This window comes from Lepus europaeus, chromosome 2, assembly GCF_033115175.1.
Source record: "Lepus europaeus isolate LE1 chromosome 2, mLepTim1.pri, whole genome shotgun sequence".
In the NCBI taxonomy this organism is placed as follows: Eukaryota; Metazoa; Chordata; class Mammalia; order Lagomorpha; family Leporidae; genus Lepus; species Lepus europaeus.
In genome coordinates, this window is record NC_084828.1 from 98613946 (window position 1) to 98629511 (window position 15566).

The 15566-nt window shown below is 38.6% G+C and overlaps 1 pseudogene; it reads left to right on the top strand.

Annotated features, from left to right (window-relative positions):
* The first annotated feature begins 8379 nt into the window (after window positions 1–8379).
* Window positions 8380–15566, top strand: part of LOC133751402 (transcription factor COE1-like) — a 119462-nt pseudogene continuing 112275 nt past the window's right edge.

Sequence of the window (15566 nt, forward strand, 5' to 3'; positions counted from 1 at the left end):
ACAATGATGTATTCTTCAGTATTCAGTATTCCAAACATTAAATCAGACTCCATGGAGGACAGAGAGATGAATAAGACACAGAATAAATACCGGAGTATCTCATAACCTAGTGAGAATGCTGGGTACACATACTTTTTCATAGGTAATAGAAAGGCACAAGTGTTTCAAAAAAGATCCAAAATCAGTTTACAGAAAGACTACTTCAAGGGTAGGATTCATGGAGGACTTGCAGTTAGATGGGGGTGGGCTATAAGGGATAGGGTCTGAAAAAATGTGAATAACCTTCTCATTGGTAAGGTTCCTCAAGTAGCTTAGGGAAGTTAGAGTAGATAGTGCAGGGGGGCGGAGGCCAAAACCAGGCTAGAGAAAGAGGCAGGCACATTGCCTTTAAGATTTGGCAAGGAAAAGTGTCCATTTTTTCCAAAAGCAAGTGGAATCATTGAAGGATTTGAAGAAAATAATAGGGACACTTTTAGTTTCCCATGTTACCATAAACTTGGTAGCCTGAAACAGCAGAAATTTATTCTCTCACATTTCTGGAAACCAGGAGTGCAGGATCATCAGGATTGGTTCCTTCTGGAGAATCTTACGGATAATCTATTACATATCTCTTACCTAACTTCAGGAGACTGCCTGCAATACTCAGCATTCCTTGACTGTAGGCACATCACAGCCATCTCTGCATCTGGCCTTCTCCTCTCTATATATTTCTGCATGTCAAATCTCCCTATCTTTTCTCTTATGAGAACTCAGTGTTGTAGAAACACCAGAAATCAATCCAAACATCTACAGCCAACTTATATTTGATCAAGGATCCAAAACCAATCCCTGGAGTAAGGACAGTCTACTCAATGAACGGTTCTGGGGAAATTGGATTTCCACATGCAGAAGCATGAAACAAGACCTCTACCTTTCACCTTACATAAAAATCCACTCAACATGGATTAAAGAAATAAATCTATGACCCGACACCATCAAATTATTAGAGAACATTGGAGAAACCCTGCAAGATATAGGTACTGGCAAAGGCTTCTTGGAAAAGACCCCAGAAGCACAGGCAGTCAAAGCCAAAATTAACATTTGGGATTGCATCAAATTGAGAAGTTTCTGTACTGCAAAAGAAACAGTCAGGAAAGTAAAGAGGCTACCAACAGAATGGGAAAAAATATTTGCAAACTATTCAACAGAATCTACAAGAGATCAAGACTCCAAAACAACAAAACAAACAACCCACTTAAGAGATGGGCCAAGGACCTCAATAGGCATTTTTCAAGAGGAAATCCAAATGGCCAACAGACACATGAAAAAATGTTCAAGATCACTAGCAATCAGGGAAATGCAAATCAAAACCACAATGAGGTTTCACCTCACCCTAGTTAGAATGGCTCACATACAGAAATCTACCAACAACAGATGCTGGCAAGGATGTGGGGAAAAAGGGACACTAACCCACTGTTGGTGGGAATGCAAACTGCTTAAGCCACTATGGAAGTCAGTCTGGAGATTCCTCAGAAACCTGAATATAACCCTACCATACAACCCAGCCATCCCACTCCTTGGAATTTACCCAAAGGAAATTAAATTGGCAAACAAAAAAGCTGTCTGCACCTTAATGTTTATTGCAGCTCAATTCACAGTATCTAAGACTGGGAATCAACCCAAATGCCCATCAACAGTGGACTGGATAAAGAAATTATGGGACATGTGGGACATGTACTCTAGAGAATACTATACAGCAGAAAAAAAAAAAAAACACAACAATGAAATCCGGGCATTTACAACAAAATGGAGGAATCTGGCAAACATCATGCTGAGTGAATTAAGCCAGTCCCAGAGGGACAAATATCATATGTTCTCCCTGATCAGTGACAACTAACTGAGCACCAAAAAGGAAACCCATTGAAATGAAATGGACACTATGAGAAAGAATGACTTGATTGGCCCTTGTTCTGACTGTTGATGTATCACTTAATACTTTATCACTTTTAATATTTTTTTGTTCTAGTTAATACTATTGGTTGAACTCTGTAATTAACACACAATTATTCTTAGGTGTTTAAATGTAACTGAAAAGTGATCTCTGTTAAATATAAGAATGGGAATGAGAGAGGGAGGAGATGTACAATTTGGGACATGCTCAAGCTGACTTGCCCCTAGTGGTAGTTAGAAATGTGCCAGGGGATTCTAATTCAATCCCATCAAGATGGCATGTACCAAGGCCATCTCACTAGTCCAAGTGATCAATTTCAGTTCACAATTGATCACACTGATAGGTCTAAGAGTCAAAAGGATCACATAAACAAGACTAGTGATAGAATCAAAAAGGGAGAGAACGATCTAACATGAGAAGCGGGACACACAGCAGACTCATAGAATGGCAGATGTCCTAAATAGCACTCTGGCCTCAGAATCAGCCCTTAAGGCATTCGGATCTGGCTGAAGAGCCCATGAGACTATTTTAGGCATGGAAAGCCAAGACACTCTGGCAAAAAAAAAAAAAAAAAAAAAAAAAAAACCTAAATGAAAGATCTCTGTGAGTGAGATCCCAGTAGAAAGAATGGGGCCATCAAAGAAGGAGGGACCTTTCTCTGAAGGGAGGAGACAACTTCCACTTTGACTATAAGATCGAAGTTGGCGAACCCTAAAGGCTTCCATAGCCTTGGCAACTCATGACTAGAGCCTAGGGTGATTACTGACGCCATAAACAAGAGTGTCAATTTGTTAAGTCAACAACAGGAGTCATTGTGCACTTATTCCTCATGTGGAATCTCTGTCCTTAATGTGTTGTACAATGTGAATTAATGCTATTACTTGAACTAAAACAGTATTTTACACTTTATGTTCTGTGTGGGTGCAAACTGTTGAAATTTTTACTTAATATATATACTAAGTAGATCTTCTGTATATAAAGATAATTGAAAATGAATCTTGATGTGAATGGAATGGGAGAGGGAGTGGGAGTTGGGAGGGTTGCCAGCGGGAGGGAAGTTATGGGGTGGGGGGGCGGGGAATCCACTGTAATCCAAAAGCTGTACTTTGGTTATTTATATTGCTAAATAAAAGTTAAAAAAAAAAAAGAACTCAGTGTTGGATTTAAGTTTCAGTCTAATTCCAAGATGATCCCAGCTTGCTATCTTTAATCCAATTATATCTCAAGAGCCCTAATTCCAATGAAAGTTCAGGGGAAACTTTGGGAGATGACTACTCAATCCACTACAAGCACATTCCACCAGATTGGTAGGATCAAGCTTGGAGGTAAAGGTGTCCCTCAGAAACACACATAAACGTCCAAAAAGACAAGTGCCCACTCTCGATTTATGGAATTATAAATTGCCATTGGAAAAACAGATAACAATGTAAAGGTCAGGCAATAGGGGATTAGGGACTGCATCTGTACAAAATAACACTGTGCTGATGCTAAAAAAGAATAAGGCAGATCAATTTACACTGATATTAAAAGACATCAGTGAAATATTGAGAAAAAATTCAGGCTACAAACTGTATAAGGTATGATAAAGTTTATGGTAAAAACAAAGTAGCTAAAATAATATTCATAGTCATTAATAGTGTTTATCCTGTGGTACTAAGTCTAGGGGAGTAAGAAATTAGAGAAAACTTTTATACATTAATGTATTTTTAATACTAAAGGGGTAGTGTATTACCCTTATAAATGTAAAATATATGGACCAACAGTGTGAACATTGTTTAGGGGACTGCTTATGGACTGGGAAAGTAGTAGAAGAAGGTCCAAGTGCCTGGGACCCTGCACCCTCGTGGGAGACCCAGAAGAAGCTCCTGGCTCCTGGCTTCAGATTGGCCCAGCTCTTGCCATTGCAGCCATTTGGGGAGTGAACCAGCAGATGAAAGATTTTCTCTCATTCTCTCCCTCTCTCTGTAACTGTGCCACTCAAATAAATAAAATCCTTTAAAAAATGGAAAATATATACAAGGGTACTTCAAAAAATTCTTGGATTGTGGAATTAAAGCAAATTTATTTTGTTATAAGGAAAAGCTGAAATTCATGCATAGTTTTTCATAATTCACATGTTCCAAGAGTTTTTTGAAGACCACTTTTATATGTACCCCCCTTTAGAAGAAACTATATGTTTAGGAGGGGAGAAAATGTTCAGTTTGAAAGAAACATGCAATCTGACTTAATATGACTGAAAAAATTAAGACCATAAGGAAATTTAAATGTAAGAAGATGAAGAAATACATTTTCAAATTCTATAATACCTACTGATGCTATATATTGGATAAATTCTGACAGTTAAAGAAACATTTTTAAGAATATCCTACAACAGATTAATTCACAGCAAAGAATATGCTGACCATCTACCATTATATTGCTGATTTAGCTAGGTTAGAGAGCAGGTTTCAGACTCAGGCAAGTGATTACAACAGTCTCACAATTCTAGCCCTGAATCACCATGACAACATGAACATATAATTATATACATGCATTGGGAGAAAACCAAAGAATGAGAAATACAAAAGCATGTGGTATAATTTTTTTTTTGGTTTTTGAGGAGGAAAACACAGAAATGAATGATTTTTTTTAATGTTTCTTACAAAAGAACACCATGTTTGTGAAAATAGTTAATTAAATGGATGTTAAGTGTAACATAACTTAAACACTATGACCATTTTCATGTTTCAGCCTTCTTGATTTATCAAAGCTCTCAATAGCACACTCAGGAGCATTCAAACAAAACTAAACAGCAATAAAGCTTTTCTAAGCTTCCTGTAATTTGAGTGACAATTTATATAATTACAAGTATTTGACAACTTTTTTATCATTTCTAAATGATTATAAATATCTGCAAGTTTAGAAGATTATATCTTGAGATGTATTTACACACAAACCTGCCATAAAAAAGCAAAATAAATTAAGCTATTACTGTGTTTAGACTGGTGGTTTATAGTGTGATATATATATGGAATAAAATTTTCAAATATAGTGAAAGTAAGTAGTTGGTTACTGGATCTAAACATGAGTAGCAGCAAGATGATTTCCCTTTGCTGGTGTTCAGCTCTCCCTAAGTTGAATCATGCAATTAGTCTAACTTGCATTGGAGAGATACAAAAGGAAATCCTTTAGAATATATGTATGTGCTGAACCCCAAGAATAAGCAAGAAAGGGAAATGATCAAATGCACCCGAAGCATCCATTAACACTCTAGATCTAGGGATACTAAGTCAGATTGCCAGCCCTTGAGGATAAGGAAGATCTTCTTTGTTCAACATTAAACAAGCATTTATAGCACTGTGCAGAGCATTTGGGATAAAAGATAATTATTATCAAGTAGCTCACTGACTTATTGGGAAGACAGACAAGTCAATGATTGCCAGAGTGGCACATCCCAATGCTGAGACAATTGCAGTTTCTATCTATTATCCTAGCATAATTTTTTAAAAGATTTATACATTTATTTCAAGAGTTAGAGAGAGATCAATCTTATATCCACTGGTTCACTCCCCAGATGGCCAAAATGGCCAGTGCTAGGCCAGGCAGGTCTCCCATGTGGGTGGCAGGGGCCCAAACACTTGGGCCACCTTTTGCTGCTTTTTCCCAGGCCATTAACAGGGAATTGGATCAGAAGTGGAGCAGCCATCCAGTACACAAACCAATGCCCACATGGGATGCATGTCACAAAGCAGGTGGCTTTACCTGCTTTGCCACAATGCCAACCCCTCATAGCATAATTTTAAAATTAGAGCTAATAATTTCAATCTCAAATGTGTTCCAGTTTAGGCAATTAATGATGGGATCACATTTATAGGGCTATTATGTGAGTCACTGAAAGGCACTTAATCTAGCACTGGGAGGCCTTCCTAGAGGAGGTGCAGCCTGAGGAAAGTCTTAAAGGATAAATTAATTAACCAAGCAGAGAGTAGAGGGCCCAGCAGACACTCAAATTAAACTAATGACATCCTTTCCCAGGAGACCTTTCCTTTGCACTCAGAGTTATAGAATCTCACATATGTGGGGAATCCAGTTCCTCAAATTTCCTTAGCAAGCCTCTGGAAGATTCAAATTCCAGCAGCACATATGCAAATGAAGCTAGGGCATTTCTTTACAGTTGTATGTATCTTGTTTTCTTCCTAGGCATTGGGGAGAATCAAGATCACAGCAGGGCCTACAAGTTGCAATTACGTTTTGTCAACATATGTTACATTTGTCAGCCCAGTCTTTTTTCCTCCAGAAAAGGCTCCTTCCCCAGCAAGTAATGTCAGTTCACAGGCCCACTCCTCACACCATACAGGAGGGCAGGCAACCCAGCAGGGCGGAGTCCTTGTAGAGAGCTAATCAGGATGCTAGCACATCAGCAAACACTATGAGCTGCTGGTGGCCTATTTTTTGCCACTACTTGTTAAATTCCTGCCTAAAAGAAAAGTCAATTTGGAATAACATAGACCTGAGAGATGGAAAAGAGAATCCTGAAGACATTCTTTGAATCCTTAGGTGTAACAATGCCTGATACGCTTAGACTTTCCCAGTACATGGGATAACAAGTCCACTCTCAGTTGTACAGTAAAACCTTTTTATTTTATTTCTCTGTAACTGTGTAGTAGTGAGGGTGGTGGGATGGAGAAAATAGTCTCATCTGGTAACCTCAGTCAAAGCCAATAATTTAACTCAGTCTTTGCTTAAGATACCGAAGGAAAACTCCATAGTTCAAAGTTCTGAGTCCTCTCACACCTATTCAAGAAAACACAGAAGTATGTGCAAGGAGAAAGTGCTTTTATGGCCTGGTGACATGGGCAGAGAACATTGAAGTTGTTTTTTGAGTTCTTGTTGGTCTCTATGAAGAGCAGTTGGTCTGGTTACTTCCTGGACTGCTAACCAGGTAAGAATGGTCCATCCAACATATGATCATTCTGCGGGCACTTGTTGCTGAAGACTACAGGTGTTCTCTTGGCTGAACAATGCTTCAGGGAGCACCAGTCATCTCTGGTGCTGAACTGGTCCCCACCCCTCATGATGTCTTCCCCAGGGCAGTTTAGGATTCCCAGGTCACCTCTGACCCAGGTATCCAGTCCATGGCAGGATTCTTCAGATAAGCCCACCATCAGAGGGTACAGCTGAACTCCTGGATTCTTCTCACACTACATGAGATGACACTCAAGTCATCTAACTCAAATCCTCTCTCAATGTAGCCTTGTTGAGCAACCAAGGTAACTTTGATATGACTGTGCAAACTGCCAAGATTATCTCTTTCAAGACTGCAAAGGGCACTAGGGCAGGGATCCCTATATCTATGACCTCCTCCACTAAGCCTTCAGCCAGGAGAAAGACATATATGTCATAGCTGCCTTTCCCATTCTCAGTCCACCAAAGAGAAAAGATCAGCTTTTCCTATTTTTCCTTTACCAACACCTTCCATCTAAATCTCTTTGATCAAAATAAAACAAAATAAAAACTTCCTAATTAGATCACCAGTCTTGTCTCTTCATTTCAAAGGAAACTAAGGAGTAAAAAGTCTTTTTCTCTGCCAATCTAGTCTTACTTTCAAAGCTGTTACCTTTCTCCATGCTTGAAAATTCTGTTCCAGCAATAGCTGATTATTATTCATTTCTTTCTCTTTGCATCCCTGCAGTTACAATACTAATGTAATCCTCTCCCCTGCCTCAAAGTCATGTACCCAAAATGAATGTGATAAGCATGTTAATTTATTTTTCAAATTGTTACCCTAGATTAATGGTTCTCAAAACATGAGTCCCAGTTAGCAGCCTTGTTAGAAATGCAGATTCCTGCATCCTAGAACAAAAGAATCAGAAGTGTAAGGAATGAGATTCAAAAGTCTACATTTTACCAAACCTCTGAACTGATTCTGATGCATATTAAAGTTTGAAAACCGTTCCCTTGTGTGTATTTTTATAAAAAGATTCTTCTTCAGAATGATCAAGGTTTGTACAGTGTATCTCTCAAGGTCACAGTACCATTTTGGAAGGGTTACTCTGGGCAGCAACGATGCATTCTCTGAGAGAAGAAGCAACAGGGAAATTGGGAAGCTGTACAGAAATAGTCATCTTTGGACATGAGAAACACAAACATGAAGCACCTGGGAAACACAACAAAAATCTATAACTATCAAATTCTCCATCAGGGCTTCATGTCCCTGATTTGACACACTCTGTCATGAGAAAGCAGAGTCCCTCCTTAAGGCACCTCTCTGGCCTAATCTGGTTTGCTGGTTACCCTTGGAAGTATTCAAGACCTTGCACACATTGTCTTTCTTATATTTCTTCTTTTCCTAAAGAATTTAGAGTCTGTCTGCTATTGAAGCTTAATTAACAAGGTAGAGGGTACTTTCTTCCTGGCCAAAAATTTCCAAACCCTGAAGGCATGAGCTATATCTAGTTGTCTGAGACATAATGCCAAACAGACTGCCTGTCATAATCTCTAAGAAACTTAAAATACACCAAAGAGCAAAAGGTACAATATATGAATACAATAACAATAGCCTTCTGATCTGAGGCTGATTTTACTTTAGCTTCATGATAACCCTATGAGCTTGTCGACCAAGTTCGGAAGCAACAGAAACCAAATCTAGCCACATTAAGCAGAAATATGAACTACCAGAAAGCAATTAAAAGAGATGGAAGGCTGCACAATAAATTTTCTCTCATTTGGGTAGAAATGGAAACATTCAAAGCAACTGTATGAATCTAAATAGGATGAGTTAGTGGATGTCTCTTCAAGGAGTCACCACCAACATGAGCCAGAAACAAAAGCATTATTTCCCCTTTTTGTAATACCCTTAGGAAATAAAGTCTGACAGAAAGTCTCTGATAGGTCAGTTTGAGAGACATGTTCACCCCTTGGCCAGAGAAAGGCAGAACACCTTGGAAGAGTTTCACCAGGGGGCAAGAGTAACTCTCCAAACAGAAATCAAGTTGTTGTCACAAAAGAAAATAAGATATTGGGTGATCAAGAATGTTCCATCACAAATACAGCAAAAAGCAAGAGTTAGATGAGGAACTGGGGAAGCCCTGACTACCCCAAATCCCATAGGCAGTAAAAGTCAAACTAAACCTGAGTTTCTCACATGTACATCATCCCTTTTCTCTTTTGACTCCACTCATCTGATTTTGGGACATTAAACTCTGAAGTAGACTATGAGTTCTGCATTGACATAATAGTAAATATGAACATTAACTTTCAGGCCGGCGCCGTGGCTCACTAGGCTAATCCTCCGCCTTGCAGCGCCGGCACACCGGGTTCTAGTCCCGGTCGGGGCACCGATCCTGTCCCGGTTGCCCCTCTTCCAGGCCAGCTCTCTGCTGTGGCCAGGGAGTACAGTGGAGGATGGTCCAAGTCCTTGGGCCCTGCACCCCATGGGAGACCAGGATAAACACCTGGCTCCTGCCATCGGATCAGCGCGGTGCGCCGGCCGCAGCGCGCCAACCGCGGCGGCCATTGGAGGGTGAACCAACGGCAAAAGGAAGTCCTCTCTGTCTCTCTCTCACTGTCCACTCTGCCTGTCAAAAAAAAAAAAAAAAGAAAAAGAAAAAGAAAAAATATGAACATTAACTTTCAAAAAAAGATCTATTTATTTAAAAGGCACAGAAAAGAGAGAGAGAGAAAATCTTCCATCCACTGGTTCACTACCCAAATGGCAGCAACGGCCAGGGCTGGGCCACGCTGAAGCCAGGAGCTTCTTCTGGGTCTCCTTCATGAATGGCAGGGGCCCAAGGAATTGGCCATCTTCTGCTTCCATACCAGGCACATTAGCAGAGAGCTGAATTGGAAGTGGAGCAGCTGGGACAAGAACCAGTGCCCATATGGGATGCCAGCACTGCAGATGGTGGTTTAATCCTCTACAACACAGTGCCAGTCCCTGACATTAACTTTAAAAAGCCCAAGGCTCTCATGGTAGAAGAGTGCCCTACATGCATTTCCTTCCCCACTTTCTTCACTCTTCCTCTTATGCTTAGATTAAATGCTTCCTATTGTGCTTAGACTAAGCTCCGTGATGCCCCAGAGAGTGCACTGCACTTGAAGTAAATTATCAGTTTTACTGTGGACCAGCCTTGAGATCTTGGACAGGTTGCTTCCCATCCCCAGGCAACAGTTTTCTCTTCTTTAGAGTGAATGGACTAGATCAGACCACTTAAATATCATCTCCAAGACCTTAGGCAATTCAAACAAAAATAAGATAGTTATTTCTACAATTTCTCTAGGTCTGTAAACTCCTGGAGAGCTTACATTGTATCCCACACACTGTATCCCATTCAGTGTAACTTTTCTAGCACTTATGAAAGAAACCTCCCCTACAGAAAGCTTGTCTTCCACCATCATTTTTAGAAGTTGTAATCAAACAATAAGGAGATTAGCCCTTCAATGAAGTCACAGAAAGGAAGGTACCTCTGGTTTATCAGAGCTTGGGTTGACCTTCTTTCTCCCATCAAGTCAGACACATAAAAGGTATAATAGTTAAACCAAATCTATGTATGTGTTAATAAATATAAAGTAGAAGCATCTTAATAACACAAGAAATAGCCAAATAGCCTGATATCCATCCCTGATTTTTTTTAATTCACCAAATAATATCACAGAGAAGTATAAATTTTTAAACTATAAATATATCTACCTTTCATGCCACTGCATTAAGCTAGCCCTTTATGTGAAACAATACTGCTAATTCCCATTAAAGCTTCCCTGAATAAAAAGCTATTTTGTGGACACAGAAATCCACTTTTTCTAAATCTCATTTCTTTTTATCTTTGCCACCGCCATTCTGCTCTTTCTTTGTGCAAAAGAGTAAATCCTTTCAGAGCCAACAGGCTCAAATACCATAGCGACTGAGATTACCAATACTGACATCCCAGCTGAATAAACGGGAAGGAACGTTTCTTCTCACCTTTCACCTTGAAATAATCACAGCAGTGGAAGTGCAGGCTCCTTGGTGTTCAAAATGACAGGAAAATCATCTCTCAGACTTTAGCCTTGGAAACTGACTTCAATAAGGATGTATAAAGTTACCCTTTTAAAAATAAATTTTGCCAGGAATAGTATCAAATTTAAAAAGAAAAACTTATATAAACAACAGAATATCTTTATTTTTGCACTCACTCATGAATGCTTCAAATCTCCTCCACTATGCTGTAATTTAACAGAAATACTTTCACTTATGAATGGCTTAGTATTTTTAAAGTATTGGTTGAGAAAGCTTCATTCATCCTATTATCAGTAAATTATATGAGGCACAGATTAACTCTTCCATTGCTAATGACTCTCACTTTATAACCTTTTTTTTTTTTTTTTTGAAAGGCAGAGTGGATGGTGAGAGAGAGAGAGACAGAGAGAAAGGACTTCCTTTTTGCTGTTGGTTCACCCTCCAGTGGCCGCTGCAGCCGGCGCATCACGCTGATCCGAAGCCAGGAGCCAGGTGCTTCTCCTGGTCTCCCATGGGGTGCAGGGCCCAAGGACTTGGGCCATCCTCCACTGCCTTCCCGGGCCATAGCAGAGAGCTGGCCTGGAAGAGGGGCAACCGGGACAGAATCCGGTGCCCCAACCGGGACTAGAACCCGGTGTGCCCGTGCCGCAAGGTGGAGGATTAGTCTGTTAAGCCACGGCGCCGGCTAAATAACCTTTGTAAAGTAGTGTACAAAAGCATGCTACACAGATTTTTAAAGTACTCATTATAATAATTTTAAATTCCTTGACAGATGCAAATATGTGTGTAGGCATAACTCAATGTCCTGGAATCGAAGATCAAAATTTGGTCAAAACTATTCCAAACACATTGTCTTCTCCCCTTTCCTCCATATTTCCATCTTACCATATTTCTGTCATCAGTCTCTTAAGTATCACCAAATGGCAAAGTTTTATCACATATAACTCCTCTCACCCCTCAAATCAACACGTCACTAAATCTCCTGGCATTTACTGCCAATGTTCCATCTCATCTCTAGCCTGTGTACACTGCCTTAAAGCAGATGCCTCTCCTCTCTTAAATGAAGTACTGTAATAGTTTTCAGTCTTTAGTCTTCTGATCCTCTTGGCATTATCACCTACCATGCTATGGTTTTACAGTTGGTCTCTGAACTCAAGTAGTTTAAACTTCAAAGCTATAATTAATGGCACTGAAAGAATGAAAACTTAATCCAATTACAGTATTTAGAAATGGGTCCCTTGAGAAGTGATTAGATTGGATTAGGTCATTAGGGCAACTGAATCATGGCTTTATCAAGAGACATTGACAAGCATGCTCTCTGTCTCTTACTGCATGATGCCCTGTGTCTCTGGGATTCTCCCAGTAAGAATACCATCAGCAGAGGTTGAACAAATGAAGGCTGCCCAGTATTGGACTGTGAACTTCCAAAGCTATAAGCCAAAATAAATTATTTTCCTTTATAAAGTTAGGCTGCCACAGATGTTTTGTTACAGTGGTGAAAAGCTGACTAATGGCTATCTCCTCAAAACATTGTGATGACCATATCAGCTTCCATTTTGCCACCCTATATGTAGACAAATCAGACACTGACCTAAATGGAGCAGTAAAGTTGGAAGGGAAACTAAAAAGACCCAACTTCTCTCTCCTCCTACCCTCTGGCCAATCTCCTGTTATGCTATCTCATTGGTTGAATCCACCTAGAAGCCAAAAACAATCTTGGGTGATACAGACTGTAAGGACAGAGAGTGGAACTAGGTGGGCAAATGGAAAATAACCTACATATCCTCACAATTTCTTCATTTTTCAGGTACCCACTCAACCCAGCTCTAAAATTATCTTCCCAGGCAGATTTATCCCATCCTGTTTTTATTTTGCTCATATCTATATCTATACATAACTTATAACATTTCATTACAACTTGTCTGTTTACTTATCTTTTTTGCCCAATTCCTTAGCCTGTCCAAGACTGGATCACTCTCTTATGTTTCATTCAGTTCACACAGTCCTTGATATATTATTGCCCCATCTCTGTATGTTAAGTAAAAGAATTGGGAGACAAACATGGCTTACCCTAATTTTTAACATGGAAAGAAATAGCAATAAAAATTATATATGATTATATTTGACCCATAGGCCTTTCGTGATGCCAGACAGCAGTCCCCTGTGTCCATGTTGCCTCAAGGAAGCACATGAGGCGTAAACCAAAAACCAATCAAGAAAGAACTCACAAATGGATTACTTAATGAATCACTCAACTTGACATCAACCAGTCACACAGATTCCCCTAAAACTCCCTGGCAAGGCTGTACCTCAAAGCTGCTCATGATAACATTTGATTTTTGTGCTCTAAATGCCATTACCCAAACAGGATAGCTTCAATGATCCCACTAAACTTGAAATTGGTATTATCTGTGTTCACTTATAAATATTATATTCTCTAGAGAGAATATAATAATTATATAGAGAAGGAGTATTTGATCTTAAGACGAGACTACCCTGGATTACATGGGTGGGCTCCAAATGCCCTCACAAGTGTCCTTATAAAATAAAAGCACAGGAAGATTTAACATGAAGACACACATAGAAAAAGGCAATGTAAACTGTTGAAATCTTTACTTAATATATACTAAACTGATCTTCTGTACATAAAGAGAATTGAAAATGAATGTTGATGCAAATGGAAGGGGAGAGGGAGCGGGAAAGGGGAGGGTTGTGGGTGGGAGGGAAGTTATGGGGGTGGGGGGAAGCCATTGTAATCCATAAGCTGTACTTTGGAAATTTATATTCATTAAATACAAGTTTAAAAAAAAAAAGAAAAAGGCAATGTGAAGACGTTGGCAGAGATGGGAACCATGAAGCCACAATCCCAAGAATGCCAAGACAGGCACCAGAAGCTGGAAGAGAAAAGGAATAATTCACCCTAGAGCTCCCTAAAAATGTGGCTCTGCAGGATTTCAGACATTTAGCCCTCACTCAAACTGTGAGAGAATCAATTTCTATTTTTTTAAACTACCAGATTGTTGTAATTTGTAACAGCAGCCATAGGAATCAAATACATTCATTAAAAACAAAGAAAGTCTGAGAAACTGTCATAATCATGATATGACATAATCAAGACATGATAACCAAATATAATGTGGTATAAAATCATGGGGAGAAAGTATACACAATAAAAACTATGGAAATCTGAACAAAATATAGACTTTGCTTAATAATACTATACCAATGTTGGTTCATTAATCACAACAAATGTGCCATATTAATATAAGATATTAACATAAGATATAATAATAGGGAAAACTGGTACGGGAATTATATGAGTATTACCATCTTTTCAGTTCCTCTGTGGCTATGAAACTGTTCTAAAAATGAAGTATTTTAAACACTAATAAAGAAATGACACTCTAGAAACAAAATCTATATGACTACAACACATTTTCTTTATAAAAGTTAAAAGAAAGGGAGGTGGGGCTGATATTGTGACACAGCAGGTAAAGCTGCCACCTGCAATGCTGGCATCCCATATGGGCACTTGTTCATGTTCTGGCTGCTCCATTTCTTTGGACTAGCTCAGCCCTGGCCAGTGTGGCCACCTGGGGGAGTGAACTGGCAGATTGAAGATCTCCCTGTGTCTCTCTCTGTAATTCTGACTTTCTCTCCCTCTCTCTCTCTGTAACTCTGACTTTCAAATTAAAATGGAGGAGGAGTTGGAGGAGGAAGAAGGGAAGGAATGAGGTTAGGATACAAACAATCATTAATTTTTTCACATATAAAATATGTTTTGATATGTCAATCTCAAATTTTACAATAAAAAATAGAAAAAAACTCAAGCCTCCAGAAGGGATAAAAGAGCAGAGAAAATTATCTAGCAAAAATCAGTATAATAAATATATATAATAACCATTGATCAAATGAAAACAGAACAAAACAATGAGAACAAATCAAATGTATCAATAAGAGTAAATTAAACTTAGATTTAATTCCTAAAAGCATGCAACTTATAATAAACAACAAAGATTAAAAATAAGGCACAGAAAAATACATCAGGGAAGTCACAGTAAATGAAAGTGTATAGCATTATTATCATCATAAAAAGTAGAACTCAAATCAAAAAGATGAAATGGGACAAGGAGGGATTTATAATGATATAAGCTGTAATTCCTTCAAGAAGATAACTATAGGCATGAACTCTCATGCCTAAAGAGCCTATCATGAAAATACAAAAGTAAAGCTGCTAGAAAAAAATATGTATTTATCAAAGCAAAATTATTCCAGAAAAACATTATCTCTTTCAGAAAAGGGTAAGCAAACAAAAAGAATACCATTAGTATCAAATTAATTTTATTAATATATGAATACCATATATGCAGAAAAATCTTTCAACAACTCTGAAATATTATCAAAAATGGGCATATTTTAAGTCACAAACTCTCAAAATATTTCTCAAAGTTGACATTCACAAGTAATATTAGATATAATCACAATATTATAAATTCACAACAAAAATAAGATTATGAAATTCCACTAAAATTAATTTACTCAACAGAAAAAACTATATGAACTATATATTAAAATTTATGGGATACAGCCAAAGTGCTTCTTAGAATCAAGTGTAAAACTAAGAAATGCTTATTAGAAAACAACTGAAAGGGTCAGCACTGT